Below are 22841 nucleotides of genomic sequence, written 5' to 3' on the forward strand. Positions count from 1 at the left end.
AGTCAGGAAGGTTGATTCCTTCAGCTCCATTCTTCTTTCTCAAGACTGCTTTAGCTATTTGGAGTCTTTGTGTTTCCATATGAATTGTGAACTTTTTTGTTCTAGTTCTGTGAAAAATGTCATTTGCAGTTTGATAGGGATTGCATTGAATCTGTAGATTGCTTTTGGTAGTTTAGTCATTTTCACAGTATTGATTCTTCCTACCCAGGAACATGGAATATCTATCCATCTTTCCAACCAATAAGTCATTATCAGTGTGGAACAGTCCTTTCAGTACATGATGTTTGTACAGTATAACAAGTTACAGCTAGCCACATACAGGCCATTACTGTGATGCAAAGATTTCTGTGCAGCCAAATACATAGACACAAAACAGTGGGACCACACAAGCAACAAAAGAGATACTGTTGACCTTGACTTAGAAGTCAGTAATTGTTTTGGGGGCTGAAGCAGAGGGACAATAGATGTTGCCAAAGATAGAAAGCAGGGAAGAAGTACAGTGGAAAATTGTGATTTGAGCTCCTTTAAATAGTCATAATGAGAAATTTTCCATTCATGAGGAGTTTAGAGACTTACCCTTATAAAAGAGTAAGAATAGAAAGAAATATTGTTTCAGACACTGTCTTGATTACTGTTTATAGTGAATCTTGAATTTGGGTAGTGTCAGCCCTACCGCTTCTTCTTCAACAGGTATTGACTATTCTGAGGCTTTTGCGTCTTCACAAAAATTTTAGAATCAATTTATCAATATCCACAGAATAATTTGCTGGGATTTTAAGTGAAATATTGAACCTATAGATCAACTTGTGAAGAACTAATATTTTGATAATATGGAGGTGTCCTATTCATGAACATGCAATATCTTTCTATTTAGTTTTTTATCATCAGAATTTTGAGGTTTTCTCATAGGTCTGGCATATATTCTGTTAGACCTATACATAAGTGTTTCATTTTGGAAGGGAGGTGCTGAGGTAAATGGTACTGTGCTTTTAATTTTAAATTCCATTTGTTCCTTGCTGGTACGTAGGAAAGAGATTTTTTAATGTTAGGTTTGTATACTGCAATGGTGCTATAATCATGTGTAATAGCAGGAGCTCTTTGGCCAATCTTTTGGATTTTCTACATAGCTGGAAGAGCTGATGACAACAGGGTCAGAATTCAGTATTCACCCATTGAATGGAACAGAAGGGCTTTGGCAGCATTTCTTTGACAGAGGATAAGGAAGGATGGAAACTTTCTTGACACAATGGGAAGCATCACTTAGAAGGAACCAGCTAGATGGGAGAGAAACTGTTCTAGGAAGCTTGAGACTTGACCAAGTGAACCCATATGGAAGGTCTTTAGAATATCAGTGGAATTGGAAAATATAATCAGTAATGTGGAGGACCAGGCTGAAAAACTAAGAGAATTTGACTATTTAAAAGGATAGGCAGGCGAGATCTTATGGGGGGGAAAAGGCCCACATAAAATAGAACAGAAATAAATCAGAGGTACCAAAGAAAAAGCACTCTCCTGTCCTAGAGAAGGACCTGAATTTGAATACTTAAAGAATCCATTGCCTATCAATAAGAATGCACACAGGCCAACTTTCAACTACTATTACTAAGATACACTCATATGTATATTTCTAAATATCTATATCACTGTGTGTGTGTGCTGTCACTTCAGTCATGTCCAACTCTGCCTAACCCTGTGGGCTGTAGCCTGCCAGGCTCCTCTGTCCATGGGATTCTGTCAGTATCTGACCCCAATACCGTATCAAAGTCTTTAAACTTTAAGCTAGCCGTAGGGTCCATGATTTTCTCTGCCATTTCCTTGACAAGCCTTGTTGCTTTTCTTGGCTTTCTGGGGGAGGTGGTTCATATCAGCTTTGGGTATCCTTTCAAAACTTGATCCCACCTGTAAGACATCTAGTAGAAGGTCGTGGAATGTTCCATCACTTGGAGGGACTCACATAATTTACACCACTGAAACAACTATGATGATGTTAATGATGATGATTTTACTTTTCCCTCATTGTAAAAGCTCTTTGCGAAATGGTTTATTTTGGGATCGGGAAGGAAAAGGTTAAATGTCATCCAATTTTGCAGCCATCTATTTGATCTTTGTAGGGTTTCCCAGGTGGCTTGTTGATAAAGAATCTGTCTGCCAATGAAGGAGACAGAGGAGATGCAGGTTCAATCCCTGGGTCAGGAAGATGCCCCTGGAGGAAGAAATGACAACCGACTCCAATATTCTTGCCTGGACAATCCCATGGACAGAGGAGCCCAGCAGGTTACAGTCCATGGTGTCATAAAAAGTTTGACATGACCTAGGACATATACATGCATTTGATATTTGCACAACATTTCCTTTTAAGTCCTTGGATATTATGAAGAAAATGTCACAGCCAAGACAATGGAAAGTAGATCAGTTCAAAGTTTGCTTTTTCTGTAATATCTGTCTCACAATGGATTGGCACAGCTCATTGCCCCCTTGTAAAGAACCACTCCATGATGACAACTGGTCACTGGTTATTTGGCTCAGGTGTTGCCAAGGATGAGTTCTGGACAATACACTGGATATACAAAAAGCAACCTCTTATCTTTCTCTGATCTATTTGGAATGAGAGTTCAAATATTCCCAAGGTGTCAATGGCAGCCTTTTACACAATGTTTTACACAATGTTTCTGGCAGCCTTTTAAAAGTTCTGCCAAGTTTTGCTTTGTTTTGTTTCAGTGACACCACTGTAGTTAATGGAATATTGTTATGAATTAAAAACAGGGCTTGACTGGAAGGCCAAAAGCTGAAATTCTGATAGCAAAAGTCCACCAGACTACCAAATCTCTTGAAAATTGTGAGACATTCTTGTGAAAAATCCAGATTCCAGAAAGTCTCAAAATATCTAACCTTCATACCAGAGAATGTACTCTGAAGATGTTTTCTATTCAAAAAAACTTAAACTGTAGTTTAAAAAGAAGTATAAAATATTTTAGAGTTTTCAGCTATTATTATAACATTGATAAGCTAAGGTTGTATGCTTACAGAAAATATACTAACACAAAGGGTCCAAAGACCCTTTTAATGTCTGAAAATGACTCTTTGGGTGGAGCTGAAAACTCAGTCCCTGTAGTATAGATTGCTGTTTCTAGTTCTTTCATTCTGAGCAACATAAACCCGGGCTTTTCTCTTTTGTCCACTGCAGTTGCCCTGTATGGACAGCTCTCATGGTACCTCTCCATACCCTCTCCACTACAAATATTTCTAGCTTCCTTCAGTTTTTTCCACCCTCCTAATTATGCTAGCTGCCTTCCGTAAGATTAACTATTACTTGTCAATATCCTTCCTAAAACTGGGGACTTCCCAGACATGAATCTAATGCTTTTGATTTGTTCTTCTTAGACCATGTGCTGCCCACAAAGTTAAGCTTCTAGATCATGGCAAATAGATGTGGAAACAGTTACAGACTTTATTTTGGGGGGCTCCAAAATCACTGCAGATGGTGACTGCAGCCATGAAATTAAAGCCTCTTGCTCCTTGGAAGAAAAGCTATGACCAACATAGTCAGCATATTAAAAAGCAGAGACATTATTTTACCAACAAAGGTCCATCAGGTCAAAGCTATCATTTTTCCAGTAGTCATGTATGGATGTGAGAGTTGGATTATAATGAAAGCTGAGTGCCAAAGAATTTGATGCTTTTGAACTGTGGTGTTGCAGAAGACTCTTGAGAGTCCCTTGGACTGCAAGGAGATCCAAACAGTCCATCCTAAAGGAAATCAGTCCTGAATATTCATTGGAAGGACTGATGCGGAAGCTCAAACTCCAATACTTTAGCCACCTAATGCGAAGAACTGACTCATTGGAAAAGACCCTGATGCTGGGAAAGACTGAAGGCAGGAGGAGAAGGGGATGACAGAGCATGAGATGGTTGGATGGCATTACTGATGCGATAGACATGATTTTGAGTAGGCTCGAGGAGTTGGTGATGGACAGGGAAGCCTGGTGTGTTGCAGTTCATGGAGTCACAAAGAGTCGGACATGACTGAGAGACTGAACTGACTGAAGGATCATATACTAAGGCAACTTACTATAGTTTAGAGTCAGGTTCTACTCTGAAAGTGGTTCCATAAATAATACACTGGGTTATGACTTGTTACTAAGCATGGAAAGCTTAAAATTACCATTAGAGCATGTTACCAAGGAATGATGCTATAAAATTTCTTACCTGTTCACTTTGACCCCCCCCTCCAATTTTCTTTATTTATTCTTTTGCTCTATTTTAATTCCTCCAATACTGTCTATTTAACCTTTCCTGGTTAAGAGTCCACCTGTGATGCAGGAGATTGCCTGCAAAGCAAGAGATCCAAGTTTGATCCCTGGGAAGATCCTCTTGAGAAGGAAATGGCAACCCACTCCAATATTAGAGATCCAGGTTCGATCCCTGGGAAGATCCTCTGGAGAAAGGGTAGCAAGAATTGGACACGGCTTAGCAACTGAAACACCACATATTGTCTATTTGCTCCCCTAATGATGACTAAGGAGGCCCATTAGTCCTACTAACTGTTGGAAATCTTCACCCTTGGAAATCATATCAGGGCTAAATTTTGTCACTAAAAATTTCACTGACCAATGGGGCTTTCCTGGCCACAAACACTTGGTTATCAAGCCAGCATTGTGGAACAGTCTTGAACCTGTTTAAAGATGTTTTGTCTTTACAGTTATGAGCTTCATTGAAAATAAATAAATCAGCATATTTTAGAATTTTCAAAGTAGGGATTTTTGCCTTTCACAATATAACCATTCAAACTCCTCTTAGCATCGCAGATGGGGATATTTTGAACTAATCAAACACTGGAATGACATTAAACAGTTTAAAAGACCATGAGTATAGTAGCAGCTGAACAGTGTATTACTGCTTTTTTCCCAAAGGTCCACATGTGTGAAAATATTTACTTTCATTTTAACCATTCTTTCTTGAATCTCTGTGGAATTTGTGAGCTTTGAGACACAAAGGAAGGGAAAGAGAAGTAAACAGTTTCCTCAGCATGTCGAAAGCTGACTATTCTGGAACCATATTTCCCCCTAGGGTGACAACTGAAGTCTTTTACTGAGAACCTTCAGTGAGTGAAAGAGCAGTTAAACCATCTCACTTTTGCAATTGTCACTGATTTCCGAGATCACACCATGTGGTAATTCTAAAACCTCTGAATGGAAATTGCTGCCATCATTTGAGGCCATTCTGTAATTCCTCTTAAGTCTTCAGTAGCACCTTCAGATGCCCCTCTTTCATAATTCTACATCAACAGTCCCATGAATGGCAGAACTAGATAACATGTCCCCAGATAATGAAATCCAAGAAGGGTATGATTGTCTACAAGCTTGGCTAATTCCAGAGACATCTATTGGCTCCAGACATCCGAACTTCCATCCCTCCCCCTTCCAGGCCAGGAACCATCTTGCTGAAGAGGAAGTAGCTCTGTGACAAAGGGTCACAATGTCTCGTCTATAATGAGTAACACAATGTGAGCATTTAAAATGCACACGTAGTTTTCTGTATGTCAAAACTGGAACTTTTTGCCACAGCATCACAGTAAATTAGAAGAAAAAGATTAGTGGAAAACAAATTTGGAGCGAGGTTAAAATATTGAAAAGGTTTCTAAAGTTACGCTGAAATATTTTCCCTTGGTCAGTTATCAACATCGACTGCCTGTGTTGAGTAATTTAACCAAAGTCAAACTTGCATAAAACATTTCCTGTGTTCAGCATAGATGATCCTATATTCTACTTTCTAGTTTTGCTTTTCACAAAATCAATTCTCTCATTCCATCCTCAGGCTTCCTTCGCTGGGAGACAACACAGGTGGCTCCCCCTTCTGGTTGAACTGGGACCCAGTTTGGAGAGGAATTGCTGTGGTAGAAAGGATTCTGAAGTAGTAGGGCCTTGAGGACACTTCCAAAGATGGAGAACCTGAATATGTGAAATGGAAAAGAACTCTGACGAAGAAGGTACCACTTTGTCTCTATTCATCACCCTGTCTTAATTAACCTTTACCTTTTCCATACAGTCCAAGCTGAGCTGTCTACCACCCTCCCTGATCCTAGGAGGTAGCTCAGAACCACATGGTTTCCGGGGCTGGGAATTACCTATTGGGTTCAATAAACAGAGAAAACACGGACTTTGGTTAAGTAAAGATTATATTGCAGATTCTGGTTAAATTTTCACATATATTAGCTTTTCTAGTGTTCATCACAACTCCAAGAAGTGCAGGATGTAAGATGTGCTTACAGAGAATAGCATGGTGTAGTGGGTAGGCTTACAAGTTCTAGAGCAGGACCACCAGGAAAAAGATGCATGAACTGGGGATATTACTTCACCTCTCAACGGCACAGATTCCTCCTCTGCGGAAGTGTCACCCTCACTCTTTATCCTCAGTTTACAGACAAGGCAACAGAGATTGAAGATTTCTTTCACAGTCAGCTGAAGAGTAAGTGCTGAAAGTTGAAGTGGTATCTATAGCTGTTCTTCTACTGCTGGGACACTATCAGATGGCTCAAACAGAAAGTGACAGTTGTCTATAGATTTAGGTTCGTGGTTCCTAAGGTAGGTAAGGTTCCTGAGAAAGGTAAGGCCCAGACCAGTTAGACGTTCACTGCAACTGCGACAGCCTATGTGGGGCTTCCTACTTCAAGGGCAGAGTGGTTGAGAGAGAGGATGAGATGGAGAGGATGGGATGGAGGTACAAAATGATTTGGAAAATGAACCAATAAAATGTGATAATTGGGTGGTTCAGGAGCATGCAAGAGAGTGTGAACATAAAGGAAAATCTCAAAATTTTGGTTTTTCCAACTGGAAAATGGTTTATAATAACTTTTAGAATTCTCATTAAAAAGTGAAGAATATATATGAGATCCCTAGCACACTGCCTGGCATAGCAGGGACCCAGTGAACTGTAGTTGTAGGTAAATGTAAAGGAAGAAACCAAACAGTGAATAAGAATTATTAGAAAGAAGGACTCCTCTGGGTATATGAGTGCACATGTGTATATCAGTGAAAAACAGCACCAAGGATTCAGCATTAAAACCATAAAAGGCTTATTCTAACAATACTGATGTCAGCTCTCTACAATATGGGAGGAGTTTTCTTTTCCAGAAAAGCTCCATGCTTGACAAAACAACAAATTAGACTGAAGAAAATAGAAATTTGGAATAAAAATAATAAATATGGCATTGGATACACAGGATTTTAAAAAGACATTTTTAAAAGACATTAAACAAAACTTTTAGAAGGAACTGACTTTTAAACTAAATATATTGATGATAAAATGTTACCCCAACAGACAATCCACCAAAAATCAACCTTTCTATTTTTAGAAAATCTGACTGCATTGACACCAAGGTTGGCTGGGGAAGATTCTCCTCCATAATCTTTCTTTATTTAGCTGATACCTCATTTTAGCTTTCTGAACTGGCCCCAACTACTTGAAATTGAGTGTGTTTTAGAATGTATTTTCCCTTGCTCCATTGTGCCTTGTCTTCGAAAAAAAAAAACAGCGATTGCATTGTCTCTCTGACCTTTTCAGAAATTATGGGCATACTTCAGGGCCCTCTTCGCTGAGAGGGTAGAGCCTGCTCTGCTTTCTTCTCCCTCTAAGCCCTCCATCTGCCCACATGGACACTGTAGGGGGGATGGTTATTGAACGCTCCTTTTGGTTAAGAGGACTGGACTGCATCATGCAAAGAGTGCTCAAATACAAAACTGCTAGACCGCAAACTGCCAGGGAAAACCACTGATGGTGGAGGATTGCCGTATTACAATGTCAAGAGCAACGCCCCGGCCCCCCTGTTGCTCACCCTCTCTATGCCACATTGCAGGAATCTCTAGGATGAAAGTTTCGAGGATCTTAACAGAGCCTGCTACTTGCTGCTGAGTGAGTGGGGCTTCTTGAACTTATCCTGGGTTTGCAGACCTTGATTTCATAATGATTCTGCCTCACACCCCCCACTCCCCTTTAAAAATGAGTCATCCACAGAATAAAATATAACCAGCTGTCTGGAATGTAAGAACACGAGTTATTACATTATGATGAGCTCCAAGTCGCAGAGAGGAAAATGGGAGCTATGTACTTTCAGTTCGTATCTTCGTCCTTCAGGCCTTTCCTTCTCTCTGTCTCCAGTATCTCTTCTTAGTGTGAATTCAGTGAGTGCTCAGGCCCAAAGTCAATTATTTTCTTGTTTAGCCTCTATTTAGCTCTAAGGAAGCCTGTCTGTTTTTCCGAGTCTGTGAACTTCTTTTCCCTTCCAAATCCTCTCTTGGAAGCTCATGGATGTATATGGCAGCATGGCTATATGATTTTCCTGGACCAGAGGTTTCCCTGTTTCCCATACACTTCTATTAGAAGAGTGACTTGCTCTCCAGGGACAATTTCCGTTTATGCCTATTGTCCTAATGTGGTTCCTGACAGTGGTCCCTTTTAGTCTCCAAAATATTGGCTTGGATGATAGACTCTGTGATCGCTTTCTTCATAAGACTTCTTATCAGTTTTCAAACTTCTGTGGGGAGGAAATAGTGGAAGATATTTACTGAGATCCTGCTTCCTGACAGAATAGGACAGGGTTTCATATGCAAGCGTCTCATGTAAAACTCTCACAAGTCTGTGCTTTGGGTTAATATCATCACAATTTTTCAAATGAGGAAGAAAAAGTTCAGAAAGGTGAAATAACTCACCTAAGAACACTCAGACAGCTCCTAGAAGAGCTGGTTTTTGTGAACTAAGCCTTTCTTAATTCACAAACTGTTCCTTCCACGGATCTTCAGCCCCATTGTCATCCTAGTCATCAGGGACCCACAGTCAGACACATCCTTTCTCTTTTTGTTACTCTCATTTCTGCTGTTCCTCCAATCCTGGAAGACAACCTTGGAAATATTCTTTTCCTTTCCTTCATTTCTGTAACCTGTGGTATATAAAACACAGTGACGCAAATAGAGTTCTACCTATTAAAGAAGATGTAAGGAAGTTGATCAGGGTACTCCTAGTTGGAAACAAGGTTGCTATCCACTCTCCAGCAGTCACTTTGCTCCCCGAACTAAGGAAGGTCCACAAAGGAAATTTTAAAACCCAGACCCTTGGCAATATCAACAGAGGGAGGCAAGAATCCGTAACAGGTGATGCACCATGAATAGTGGGAATGTAATTTAAGTCATTTCCCCCTAATTTCATCATCTGGAAACCAAGAGTAGAGACTATTAGTTGTTGTTGTTCAGTCATTCAGTTGTGTCTGGCCCTTTAAGATCCCATGGACTGCAGCACACCAGGCTTCCCTGTCCTTCACCATCTCCGAGAGCTTGCTCAAACTCATGTCCATTGACTAGGTGATGCCATCCAACCATCTCATCCTCCATCATCCTCTTCTCCTGCCTTCAGTCTTTTCCAGCATCAGGGTCTTTTCTAATGAGTCGGCTCTTGGCACCAGGGGGCCAAAGTATTGGAGCTTCAGCTTCAGTATCAGTCCTTCCAATGAATATTCAGAATTGATTTCCTTTAGGATTGACTAACTTGATCTTGCATTCCAAGGGACTCTCAAGAGTCTTCTCCAACACCACAGTTCAAAAGCATCAATTCTTTGACACCCAGTTTTCTTTATAGTCCTACTCTCACACCCATACATGACTAATGGAAAAACCATAGCTTTGTTGACAAAGTAATGCCTCTGCTTTTTAATACACTGTCTAGGTTTGTCATAGCTTTTCTTCCAAGGATCAAGTGTCTTTTAATTTCATGACCGCAGTTACCATCTGCAGTGATTTTGGAGCCCAGGAAAGTAAGTCTGTCATCTAAGAGAGCTCTAACTTATACAATGTGACTCTCTGTGTCTATATCTGACTCTTTGTCTCTCTCTATATACACACACTCATAGGAAATGTGTGATATTGTTATTTGTGTATATGTATTTTTGGTGTGCTGTGCTGAGTCACTCAATCCTGTCGTACTCTTTGTGACCCCATGGACTGAAGTCTGCCAGGCTCCTCTGTCCCTGGGGATTCTCCAGGCAGGAATACTAAGAGTGGGTGCCATGCCCTACCTCCAGCAGACCTTCCCAACCCAGGGATCAAATGCAGGGCTCCTGCATTGCAGGTGGATTCCTTACTGTATGAGCCACCAGGAAAGCCCATAAATACTGGAGTGAGTAGATCATCCCTTCTCCAGGGGATCTTCTCAGCCCAGAAATCAAACCAGGGTCTCCTGTATTGCAGGTGGATTCTTTACCAGCTGTGCTACCAGGGAAGGTCCATATATATTTTTAATGAACAGTAAATATTTAGCTCTCATTCTGTAACCTGCTTTCTCAAGCAATAAAAAATTTTAGGTATGCTTCCATATTCGCAAAAATAGACCCACTTCACTCCTTGGATCCACTGCTGAGCAGCCCACAGAATGCAGGTCATACAATTTATATGGACTCTCCTCTCTTTGTTGAAGGAAGAGTTTAAGTTGTTTGACCACCTCCCCCCACCACAGGACACCTTGAACTCAAGTATAAATGATCATCAGGGAGAAAATCCTTGCAACCTATATAACAAGGTGTAACATATGGCATGTTTCTGGATTATGATCCAGAATTATATAAAGAACTCCTCCAGAATGACAAGGAAAAGGCAAAAGGACAAGAGAATAAAAGGGGGGAAACTGGGGAGAGGTTGTGGAAAGGTAATTCAGAAAAGAGGGAAAAAAAGGTCAGTGATCATATAGAAAAATATTCTCCCTTCCCAGCAAAAAAGGGATCTACAAAGTCAAACCATAAGAGAACACTTTTCCTACACTGTGTGTGTGTGTGTTAGTTGCTCAGTTGTGTCTGACTCTTTGTAACCCCATGGACTGTAGCCCACCAGGCCCCTTTGTCCATGGGGTTCTCCAGGCAAGAATACTGGAGTGGATTACCATTCCCTTCTCCAAAAATTTCCTACACTAACATGTCAGAAATGAAAACTCCTAATGGTCTCTATGGTAGATAGAAGAAAGAAGGTTTTCTCAAACCCTCCTGGTAGGAGCACAGCTAGACAAAATGCTGCATTTTAAATATGATCCCCAAGGACCTAGGAAGCCAACTGGCCACGGAGTCACAGTTCCTTCCATATCCATGTCCCCTGCCAGGCTGGGGCTGGGTGGGGGGCAGTGAGCCTGGATCAGTACAGAGGCAGAGATCAAACATCCCTGTACCAACTGGGACACCTGCTTTCCTCTCAACCTTAAGCCCTGCTGGCCATAGCTAATCACTCCTCATTCCTTCCCCCCAGGATAGAATTGATCTCCAGATTCCTCTGGAGTCCCTCATGATTTAGCTTCTGTGCACCTCTCTCTGACTCCACTCCTTCCCTGACAGTTCAAGAGAGAAAGGCAGTAGCTCCTTGTTTGTTATCTATTTTATGTACTGTAGTGTGTATATGTAAATTCTGAAACCCTTAGTTCATTCTCCCTCACCCCCACCTTTTTCCTTTTGTAACCATAAGTTTGTTTACTAGGCCTGTGAGTCTGTTTCTGTTATGCAAATAAGTACATTTGTATTATTTTCTTTTAGACTCTGCATATAAGTGATATCATCTAATATTTGTCTTTCCCTGTCTGCCTTCACTTAGTTTGATAATCTGATAATCTCCAGGTCCATATATGTTGTTGCCAATGGCGTTATTCATTCATTTTACTGGCTGAGTAATATTCTACTGTATAAAAGGACCTACTATATAGCACAGGGAACGCTGCTCAATGTCCTATAATAACCTAAATGGGAAAAGAATTTGTGAAAGGATAGATACATGTATATGTATAACTGAATCACTTTGTTGTACACCTGAAACTAACACAACATTATAAATCAACATTTATAGTTTATAGTCCAATATAAAATAAAAATTAACAGCAACAAAAGAGAGTAAGGCAGGAACTCTCAACCCTGACTGCCTGAGCTTAAGTCCCACCTAGGGCCACTTTGTCTGACTTGCTTCTATTTTCTACCTAATAATCTTGGAGTACCTGCCTCTCAGGTGGTCACAAGATGAAATGGACCATTACAGTCTTGGAAAAGGGCCTGGCAGGAGTAAGTGAATGACAAATTAAAAATTATCATGAGTGGTCTGAAGTCTACCTATGAGCAAGGTTTAAATTTCTCAGTCACTCAGTCGCGTCTGACTCTTTGAGACCCCACAGACTGTAGCCTGCCAGGCTCCTCTGTCCATGGCATTTTCCAGGCAAGAATAATGGAGTGGGTTGCCATTTCTTTCTCCAGGGGAAACTTCCTGACCCTGGGATCGAATCTGTATCTCTTTCGTTGGCAGGTGGATTCTTTACTACTAAGATATGTGGGAAGTCGAAGGTTTAAATTATTTCCCAAGAAACTCCTAATCTCCCCAACCCGTTTTTCCCCTGAATAAAGCCAGATGCAGTGGGAGCTGGAGATGGGGGTGAGCACCAATGGGAGAGGATGCCAGGTATGTTCCCACTCAGCCCAGACACAGGGTTCTCACTGCTTTTCCTAGGAAGTTACAGCTTTCTTTGAAACCATATGACTAATTTTATGCATCTGTTGGACCAAGAAATACCAAAAAGGACTTATGAGTCATATACTCAGCAGTTTAGACATGTGACGTATTTGTTGAATGCACTGCACAATGAGTGGATACTTGGGAGAAGGCACAAAACTCTTTAAAATAAGGAAAAATGGATTTGCTAAAAGATGCTTACTCCTTGGAAGGAAAGTTATGACCAACCTAGATAGCATATTAAAAAGCAGAGACATTACTTTGCCAACAAAGGTCCATCTACTCAAGGCTATGGTTTTTCCAGTAGTCATGTATGGATGTGAGAGTTGGACTGTGAAGAAAGCTGAGCGCTGAAGAATTTATGGTTTTGAACATGTGGTGTTGGAGAAGGCTCTTGAGAGTCCTGGACTGCAAGGAGTTCCAACCAGTCCATTCTAAAGGAGATCAGTCCTGGGTGTTCTTTGGAAGGAATGATGCCAAAGCTGAAACTCTAGTACTTTGGCCACCTCATGGGAAGAGTTGACTCATTGGAAAAGACTCTGATGCTGGGAGGGATTGGGGGCAGGCAGAGAAGGGGATGACAGAGGATGAGATGGCTGGATGGCATCACCGACTCGATGCACATGAGTCTAGGCCTGGCGTGCTACAATTCATGGGGTCACAAGGAGTCGGACATGACTGAGCGACTGAACTGAACTGAAAAGATATACATACACAGTAGCAGGAGATGAAAAAGTTATAATAAATGAGAAGAAGCAAAGGTCTGCTTCAAAGTTTAGTGACTAACATTAAAAGGGAGAAAACAAATATTCGCTGAGCATTTGCTGAGTGTCAATGACGAACTAGACAAGTTTATAAATGTAGTGTTAACCATCACCACTCTGAGGTCCTTATTGCCAAACCCATTTTTTCCTTTTCACCTTTATTGTTTTTATGAAGGAACAGATTTACCAAAGATTCAGATTGTTAAATTGATTTAAAAGAGGGCATTGGACTGAAGCTATTCTAATACCTTATCAGCCTATACAAGCAAGCTAAAGTCTAAGCCTGAACTCTCAAGGTTAATAAATCAAAACAATGGAATATTAGTCAGCCATAAAAAGAAACAAAATTGGGTCATTTGTAGAGATGTAGATGGACCTAAAGTCCCTCAAATAGAGTGAAATAAGTCATAAAGAGAAAAACAAATATATATTGGCACATGTATGTGGAATCTAAAAAATTGGTACAGATGGACTTATTTCCAGGGGAGGAATGCAGTGGTAGACATCAGACTTGTGTGCACAGTGGAGGAAGGGGAGGGAGAGGCAAACTAGAAAGGAGCAAATGGCTAGGATTGTGTGTTAGCTGCTCAATCATGTCGGCCTCTTTGTGAGTCCATGAACTGTAACCCACCAGGCTCTTCTGTCCATGGAATTCTCCAAGCAAGAATACTGAAGTGGGTAGCCATACTCTTCTTCAAGGGATCTTCCAGACCCAGGGATCGAACCCAGGTCTCTTACATTGCAGGCAGATTCTTTACCATTTGAGCTACCTGGGAAGCCCCATACATACACTATCATGTGTAAAATAGATAGCTAGTGGGAACCTGCTGTACAGTACAAGAAACTCAGCTCAGTGCTCTGTGATGACCTAGATGGGTGGGATGGGGTGGGGGTCCAAGAGAGAGGGAATATATGTAAACATATAGCTGATTCACTTGGTTGTACATCAGAAACTAGCACAACATTCTAAAGCAATTATACTAAAACAAAAAAAAAACGTAAGGACCTCCCATCACCAACAACCAACTTGGCTTTCCTAAGTAAGTCAACCCCTTATGCTAAATCAGTCAAATAATTTCCTTGCTTTACTTCATCTTCTCTAAAAGTCTTTCCCCTCACTCCTGCTGGTTGAGTGTTCCTAACCACTTCTGGTTAGGCACTGCCCAATTCAAGTCAATTTTGTCTCCAAAAAACTTAAATATATTAATATGTCTCTATTTATCATATAACAGTTCTAGTGTCAGAAGAGGGATCCAAAGGAAACCCTGACGGCCCCTGGGAATAGCAAGCAATGAGCAAACAAAAGGTACCTTTTGACCTATTGTACTCACGATTTTCACTGCATCTAGAAGTCCCAGGTAAACCCTTCTCAGATGTCCCAGTTCCACAGGTTTTGCATTTATGCATTCTTAGATTTTATTTGAGCATTCCTTTTACCTCAGTCCAGAGCTGAACTGAGTCTGACATAAACTGGATGGGGTCCAGGGTGAGATCTCAGTTAAATTTTTGTTAAAAAACAAAAAAGAGAGAAAGAGAAATGGGTTCCTCTGAGTGCAAAGAGCTGGGAGTCTTCCATCTTGGACTCTGGCTAACTAGCTGTGTAACATTTATGGGCCCAGACCTTGTCTGAATAATTAGATTCACTTTACCAAAGATAATCTTGAATTACAGAGGCCACAGTGGGAGATGTTTAGCCCTGATAAGCTTAACCATTGATGAGAGGTGTCCTAGAGAGAAAAAAAAGTCCCAGTTATGTAAAGGGAAAATAATTTTTCCTCTCACAATTTCTGGTAACATAGATGGGACCCACTGGGATACCCCGCTCACACTGGAGCCTGCAGTCAGGATCCTGGGAAAACTGATAGAAGCTGGGGAAGGGTGAGAATTTTTTTTTAAAAAAGATCTGTATCTGTTGTGCCCAGCCAAGAGACAAAGGTAAAATTTCACATTATCCTTTCCTTTCCCAGTGAAGACTGTGAGTTTTGGTTCTGGGATACTCACTGATTGTGGATCTTCCCCTCCCAGAGACAGCTATTGTTTTCTTGTTTGTCTCATTGCATGTCCTGGGGATTGGCTTGACTCTCTGCCTGCTTGGAGCACACTGGCTGTCAGTTCTTACAAGTCCAGGCATCTCAACCATCATGCTGGAGACCCTGAAATATGACCGGATAGAAACGTGAGTTGCACCCATTTTCAGCCAGCAGCTGCTGAAGGTTGGCAGCTCCCATGGGAATTGTCTAAATCTTTCTTTCTGTTGGCTCTCTTTGGGAGTTGCTCTGGATCTTGGCAGGGCTGTATCTTCTGCACCCTTCCTGGGGATGCCTCTCGTGTCTGTAAGCCATAAAAGGCTTTTTGGGTTTGAGTCATTTCATAGGCATTTCTTTGGTTTAAAAGGGGTGAAAAAAAAGGAGTTCAATACTGGCAGGAATACAGCTTTCCCCTGGTATCTGAAAGTAGAGGTTTTTCTAGGAAACCTTTCGTAAGCTAAAATGGCAGAAGGTGAAGAAGTAATTACCTTAAGCTGCAACTTGCTAATGGCTGCCTAAAATCCATCTTGATAAAGCCGCTGAAGCTCACAGACAGTTTTAAGCTATGGCGGCTTGACGCTGAAATGCTGAGAGCAGCTCTGGGGGAAGAACTTGGCCGTGCCAGTCTCACTGATCAGGGTGTGTGCTGCCTCTGTACTGGCTAGATGCAAAACACATGCTGGACATTACTTCTGCTTTTTGCTTTTTTCATAAAAGTGGAACTCTTCTTCATATTTCTTTTAGCTAGCAAAAACAGGTACTAATGTCAGTCTTTTGTAAAAGCAAAATGGTGTGAGGTGAACTTTTGAAAAGTGGGCAGTACCTATATTATTTTTGTTCAGGCTAAACTCTGATAATAAGATATTTGAAAGGATTATTTTAGCTTTCATTTTCTCCCTCCCCCCCTCCCTTTTTTTTTTTTTTTTTTTACTTTTTGGCTGCACAGGACACTTGGGAGCTTAGTTCCCTGATCCTGAGTCCCCCACATCCCAGCAATGGAAGCTCAGGAGTCTTAAATACTAAACCACTAGGGGGATCCCTGAAAAGAGTTTTTAAAATGAGCTCTGTGGTCAAAAGTTGACTAAATTGGAAATTGCTATTGAGAACCTGATAGAAAAAAAAAAAAAAAAAAATTAGGTCTCCTCCCCTAAAATAAAATGAACATAAGAATCTATTGATTTCCATCTTCACTGGAAATCTTCTTCCTAATATGAAGAAGCAAACTGAATACAGTGTAGTCACGTTAGGGGAAGCACACTGATTGAAAACGCCCGCCCTGGCCAGGCACCATAGTAACCATTTGCATGAGTTGTTTTATGACAGGAGGTCCTGGTAAGGAACATGGAACTAATAAGCCTCCACCAACCAGAAGAGTTCGGGAAAGGTCAAAAGGAGACACTACCTGTCCAACCACCTCCCAGAATCCTCTCTGGCATCCATCTTGGTTGATCAAGGCATGTACCACCAGGAAGGACTCTGAGTCAGAATGATTGGCTAAGGACAACCCAGAAACTAATCCCATCACCATAAAACCCGAGACTGCAAGCCATATGACAGAGCAGTTCTCCTGGGTTCCCTTACCCTACTGCTCTCCACCCGGGTGCCCTTTCCCAATAAAATCTCTTGCTTTGCCAGCACATGTGTCTCCTCAGACAATTCATTTCCAAGTGTTAGACAAGAGCCCAGTTTTGGGCCCTGGAAGGGGTCCCCCTTCCTGCAACAAAGTCAGATGGATGAGTCAGCCTCTGGATAGCATTCTGGTTTCAACCCAATCCTTCGAGAAATTAAAAATAACAGTAGTGTCTTGGTGGCTTCCCTGGTAGCTCAGATGGTAAAGAATCTGCCTGCAGTGCAGGAGACCCAGGTTCGATTCCTGGATCAGGAAGATCCAAGAATCTGGATCTTCTCCTTCCTGGAGAAGAAAATGGCAACCCACTCCAGTATCCTTGCCTGGAAAAATCCCATGGACAGAGGAGCCTGGTGGGCTGCAGTCCATGGGATCGCAAAGAGTCGGGCACAACTGAGCGACTAACACTTGTCATTTTGTAGTGGCTTAAGAAATCTAGTCCTTATAAGAACAGATACGTGGCTCCAGAAGCAACTCAAAGCTCACCCTTTTTTTTTTTTTTTTTAAATTAATCCCCAGAACTCCTATACCACCTCAGATGCTTGCAGATACTATAAAAGATCAGGACAGTGGAAACAAAACTTGGGAGAAAACTTACATCCTGTGACTTTGAGATGTAAATATGCTTTCCTGGTCTTCTCCTGGAACCCAAAGAGACAATCTCTTTGAAATGCAAACTTCAGGGAGATAATTCTTATTAGAAGATGGGGGCGGGGGGGGGGGAGTGGCAGGGTGGGGAAACTTCCTGGAAACAAGGATCTTAAACCCTCAAAGTCTTCTATACAATCAGTAAAAGTTTTAAGTCATCTACACAGGTAAACTTAACTTATTCCAGAAGTCATTTGCCAGAAACACAATTTGGATCCATCTGTTCTTTTATACCCTAGTAAGTTTTGTACTATCTTGTCAGTCTCATGGCTAAAATTTTAAAAAATGAAAGCTATTATATTTGCTTGCATCTGTCTGTACGTTTATGTATGTCTATATATGTGTGTTATAGATGTGTGACTTTTTCTACCACCAAATGGTATTGCCAAACTTCATTTGTAAAAGTACTCTTTTTAAATGGCTGAAAGAAAAATAAGTGCTTATGTAAGTTATATATTCTTTCAGAAAATATAGAAACTAACCCAAATGTTTTTCAAGTTCAGATGGTCTTAGATAATATTTGGTAAATAAAAACAGTGCAAGATTTGTTGGTTTAGTTAAAATAAGCACTTTAGATTTATCAATATTACATAATTCAGGCATACACATTTTATTCTTCTGGGTTTACTAAAAGTCAAATAAACTCATGTAATCTCTATTTCAAAATCTGTCAGCAAGAAAAAGAACTTAAGATGATGGTGGGCTATGTAATGTATAGGGAAATCTTCATGAATTAGCTAAACATAATTTTTAAGAATAAATAGTTGTAAGCAAGATAAAAGTTTATAAACTTCAGCAATAATTAGGTTTTATGTCACCTTAAAAATAGTCACCAAAATCTTTTTCGCAACTTGAAAGCATACAATTCTACTAAATTAAGTTACATGATAGATATTCATGCTAAATTATGTGCGAAGCATATCAAATAAGAAGTGATGATAAAATCTTCTTAGGTTATATAGGTGGATATATTACTTAGTTATTCCAGAAATTGAAGCTAATGTACATTTATCAGTTTTTTTATTGTCCAATTATTATCTTAAGTTAGTATATGCCACAGAAATAACTAAATTTTCTTATCTAATAAACTTTTATCAAATCTTTACAGCCATTTTTAAACTTTTTGTAATTCACAGATAATTGCTGTTTTTACTTTGATGCTTGCAAATGTTTTCAGAGAGAATCGTGGAAAAGACTGTGACAAGTACTCTAGAATATAGCTTTCTGATAATTTTAGATTGGATCCCTAAACTGGGTAAGAATTTCCAAAGCTCTAATGGAAAATCTGGATTCAAGCAAAATAAGAATTAATAATGCAAGATTGAATAAATTGATGAGAATAATTATAGTTTTTAATGACTTTTTTGCTGATTCTTTAACATTTTGATTTTCCATGTTTAAGGAAATTTTCCCTGAAGCTATCTGTGACCTACGGCACTTTAATAAAGTATGTCTTTGTAAACAGAATTGAAACATTTTCTTTTTCTCCCAACCTGATCCCTCCAGAATTTGAAAACCTATGGAGCATTCTTATTTTCATGGCAATATAATTGTTGGCATAAGTTCAATAAGAATCTGTTCTTATAACAGGACACAATTGGAAGCATCGGTTATATACCAAGTCTTTGACTGGAATGTCATGTTTAAGTCATGTGCATAAAATCACATCTGATCAGATAGTTTTAAAAGCGCTAAGGTTGACTTTACAGAATCAATAAAGCCTCTTGGAAAAATCACCTGATACCTTGTTGAAAAGTTTCCAAGCCTTACCAGGTAACAAGGTCACTTCCTGACACCCTGAGGAGCATGAGGAAATTTGGGGCCCTCCAAAAGAAAGGAATTCACCCAGATCTATAGAAATTCCTAGCAAAATCTGATGGTGTTTTCAGCTTGGCTTCCTAGCCTACAGAACCCTTTGAAAGCCCATGAGGGATTCCTTATGAAAAGGTCCAGCAAAACTAACTTTAAAAGAGCCTGTATGGTCAATTGCTGTTCTTGCTGCACTTGTGTAAATAATCAAGTTTAATAAAACTAGACTTATTTTGCAAACAAACTAGTCTAACTTCAATTAACCTTTATAAAAATAGAAGAAACTATCGAGAAAAATATTGTATTTTGATGGAAGAATATAGCAACTCTTGTGGGTATTAAATTCAAGTCCTATTCACTGAGGACTTGAGATTTTTGTTATCTGCTTGTAAATTGGACTGAATCTTGAAATCTTCTTGTTTTCTCAAATATCTGGCTACAACTCTCTATAATAATATATCCAAATCTCTCCCACCCTTCTGACTTGGAATCACAAAGAACAAAGACTGCTCTTGAACCTCATTGGAAGGGACCATACCAAGGGGACTACTCAGATGGCTGCCAAACTTTGAGGACCTTGAACCTTCATCCACATATGCTTGCCAAAAAGTTCTCCTCCGCAGTCTTGGAACTGCACACCAGCTGGAGATCTAAAATTAAAATGGACCAGGGAGGTTCCTCCTCCAAAGCAAACGACATCTTGAAAGGGACAGCACCCCCAAGATCACAGACCAAGAGCCTCATCTTCAGTAATGTGTGTGTGTCTATGTGCTCAGTTGTTCAGTTTTGCCTGACTCTTAGCAGCCCCATGGACTGTTGCCCACCAAGCTCCTCTGTCCATGGCATTTTCCAGGCAAGAATATTGGGGCTGGTTTCCATTTCCTCCTCCAGGGGATCTTCCAGACCCAGGGATCCAACCTGTATCTCTTACATCTCTTGCATTGGCAAGAGGGGTTCTTTACCACAATATGAAAGCTTTATTTTCTTTTGCCTTTTCACTACTTGCCTTTTCTCTCTGTTACATATGATTGGATGACAAAAAGAGGCGAATTGTTAAGTTACTTAAACATGGAGGCCATGAAACTGAGGTGGCTCTAATGCCCTGGGAGCAAGCAGGCAAATCCAAAACTAAGTCTGAATGCTTCAAGATTAAGAAATCAAAACCCTAAGGCTACCAATCGCAAATATCCAATTAAGCTTTCCTAAAGAGAGTGACGTTTCAGCTATAGCCAATCACATAATTTCTTCATTTTGCTTTTGCCTCTTCTCTATAAAAGTCTTTCCCCAGCTCCTGTCAATGGAACACTTACCAACATCTAGTTTGTTGCTCAAATAAACTTTTAAAAATTGGCGTATAGTTGCTCCATCAGGTTGTGTTAGTTTCTGCCGTACAACAAAGTGAATCAGCTATAAGTATACCAAACTGGCCCCTCTGTGTTATACAGCAGGGTCACACTAGATAGGGTGGGTTACTCATGGTAGTGTACATAAGACAATGCTACTCTTTCAATTCACCCCGCTGTCCTCTTCCCCCCTTCCTCTTTACATCTGGGTCTCTATTCCTGCCCTGCAAATAGGTTCATCAGTACCATTTTTCTAGGTGCCATGTATATGCATTAAAATATGATATTTATTTTTCTTTCTCACCTACTTCATTCTGTATGACAGAGTCTAGGTTCATCCACATCACTACAAATGACCCAGTTTCTTTCCTTTTATGTCTGAGTAATATTCCACTATATATATGTACCACATTCTTTATTGACTCATTCATAAATTCTTCAAATGTTTATTTTGCCTCTGTTCCTTTTAAGAAGACATTTCTGACTGATCTCAACCCCCTGTACATCTTACTGTGCTTAGATTCTAAAGCCTTATTTTGAAATCCTTTTTTGTGAACTCTAGGTAGATGAGGAAGGGTGGGATTGCCTGGGAAGCTAAATCTCTGACAACATGAGGAAAGCACTTTTGTGCCCTAGTGATTAGAAGATAGTCAATCTGGGTTACTGGGAGGGCAGAAAATTGTGGTAATTGGTGGAAGAGGAAAGTGGACAAGGGGTTAACTGACAGAGAAGCAATGGGGAAAGGAGCTTGGGGAGGTTTATTGAGAAAGAGAGGACATGAAAATGTCCCAAGCAGTTTCAAGCAAGTTGGAAGCAGAACTTAAAGACAGCCAAGACAATTAAGAGTATATGGGAGAGAAAGTGATCCAGTACATCAGAGGAAGATGAGGAAAACAGGCAGCCATGGGTCTGACCTGAAGACAGCTCTAAATACCCTCCTAGTAACTTTGCCTTTAATGAGCATGGCCCAAAGTTTATGTTCATTAGTAAGAAAAGCACAGTTAGATGATTTTATAGACACAATTACTTAGGCAGAGAGTGTTTTTTTCAGTAAATTTATTACATCAATTTCAAAACTTATAGTACAGTACTGTGAAATTGAGTTTTCTAGAAGACCCCGTTTTTCAGTAGACAGTGGTCCTTGAAACTATAGTGTTGAGCAATGGAGTCTTTGACTGGATTTACCAGAACAACAAAGTCTTCAAAAGGAAAGATATTAACAATGTGAAAAGTGCATCTGTTTCTTCACTGGAGCGGTTACATCTCCTCCCCCTTTGATATTAAATAGCGGAAATCACTCATACCCACTGGCATTGTGACATTTTCTTAACCTCTACATTGATTCTCTTTGCTCTTTCTGTTAAAACTCCACACAGTCGGGCACCTTCCAAAGTCTACATTGCTGGGAATTCTTTGGAGGACAAAAGTTCCCAGGACAAAGTTTCATGCTTTATGTAAACAAAACCTCATTTCTATTATTTTCAATTTAACCGTGAGCAATTAAGCTAGAAACACAAATGTGAAGCATATTTGTGATGACTTTGCATGTCCTCTGACAGGAACCACATTCTCTTTTGAGATCAGCAGAACCTTTACTGACATGGACAGATACCTTTGTTACATTCTTCCATTCTTCCATGACAAAGTGTTAGCGGCTCAGTCATGTCCAACTCTTTGCGACCCCAAGGATTGTAGCCTCCCAGGCTCCTCTGCCCATGGAATTCTTCAGGCAAGAATATGGGAGTAGGTTGCCATTTCCTTCTCCAAGGGATCTTCCCAACCCAGGGATCAAATCCTGGTCTCCCACATTGCAGGCAGACTCTTTACCATCTGAGCCATGACTGACTTTTACCTGATAAATTCATTTATTAACTTGATAAAATTTAAAGTGTGTTAGCATAAGGCTAGTGTCTCAGTTCTACGTTAACTCTTTTCAAAAACAAAACCTTAAATGATATTTGCTGCTTTGAGGAATATTATCTGCTCTTTTCTGCATCAGATCCCCTTGGGAGTCATTGCAGCCCATGTTGGGTGAGAAAGGGTTTAAGGAAGGGCAAAGATTTCTTTTCCACTTCTAGCCCAAAGTTGCTCTGTTGAGAAGTGTGACCTTG

The 22841-nt window shown here is 40.3% G+C and overlaps 1 long non-coding RNA gene across 2 annotated transcripts in view; it reads right to left on the minus strand.

Annotated features, from left to right (window-relative positions):
- Positions 1-15943, minus strand: part of LOC132659753 (uncharacterized) — a 35726-nt gene extending 19783 nt beyond the window's left edge. Inside the window, exons 1-2 of one of the 2 annotated variants that reach the window (XR_009600516.1) lie at positions 15792-15942; positions 15278-15429 (exon numbers count right to left, since the gene is read on the minus strand). This is a non-coding gene — a long non-coding RNA (uncharacterized LOC132659753). Of the gene's footprint in view, positions 1-15277; positions 15430-15791 lie in introns of both variants that reach the window. The other variant, XR_009600517.1, reaches the window with a different exon arrangement.
- Between the last annotated feature and the right edge of the window lie 6898 nt (positions 15944-22841).

Source organism: Ovis aries, chromosome 4, assembly GCF_016772045.2.
Source record: "Ovis aries strain OAR_USU_Benz2616 breed Rambouillet chromosome 4, ARS-UI_Ramb_v3.0, whole genome shotgun sequence".
Lineage (NCBI taxonomy): Eukaryota > Metazoa > Chordata > Mammalia > Artiodactyla > Bovidae > Ovis > Ovis aries.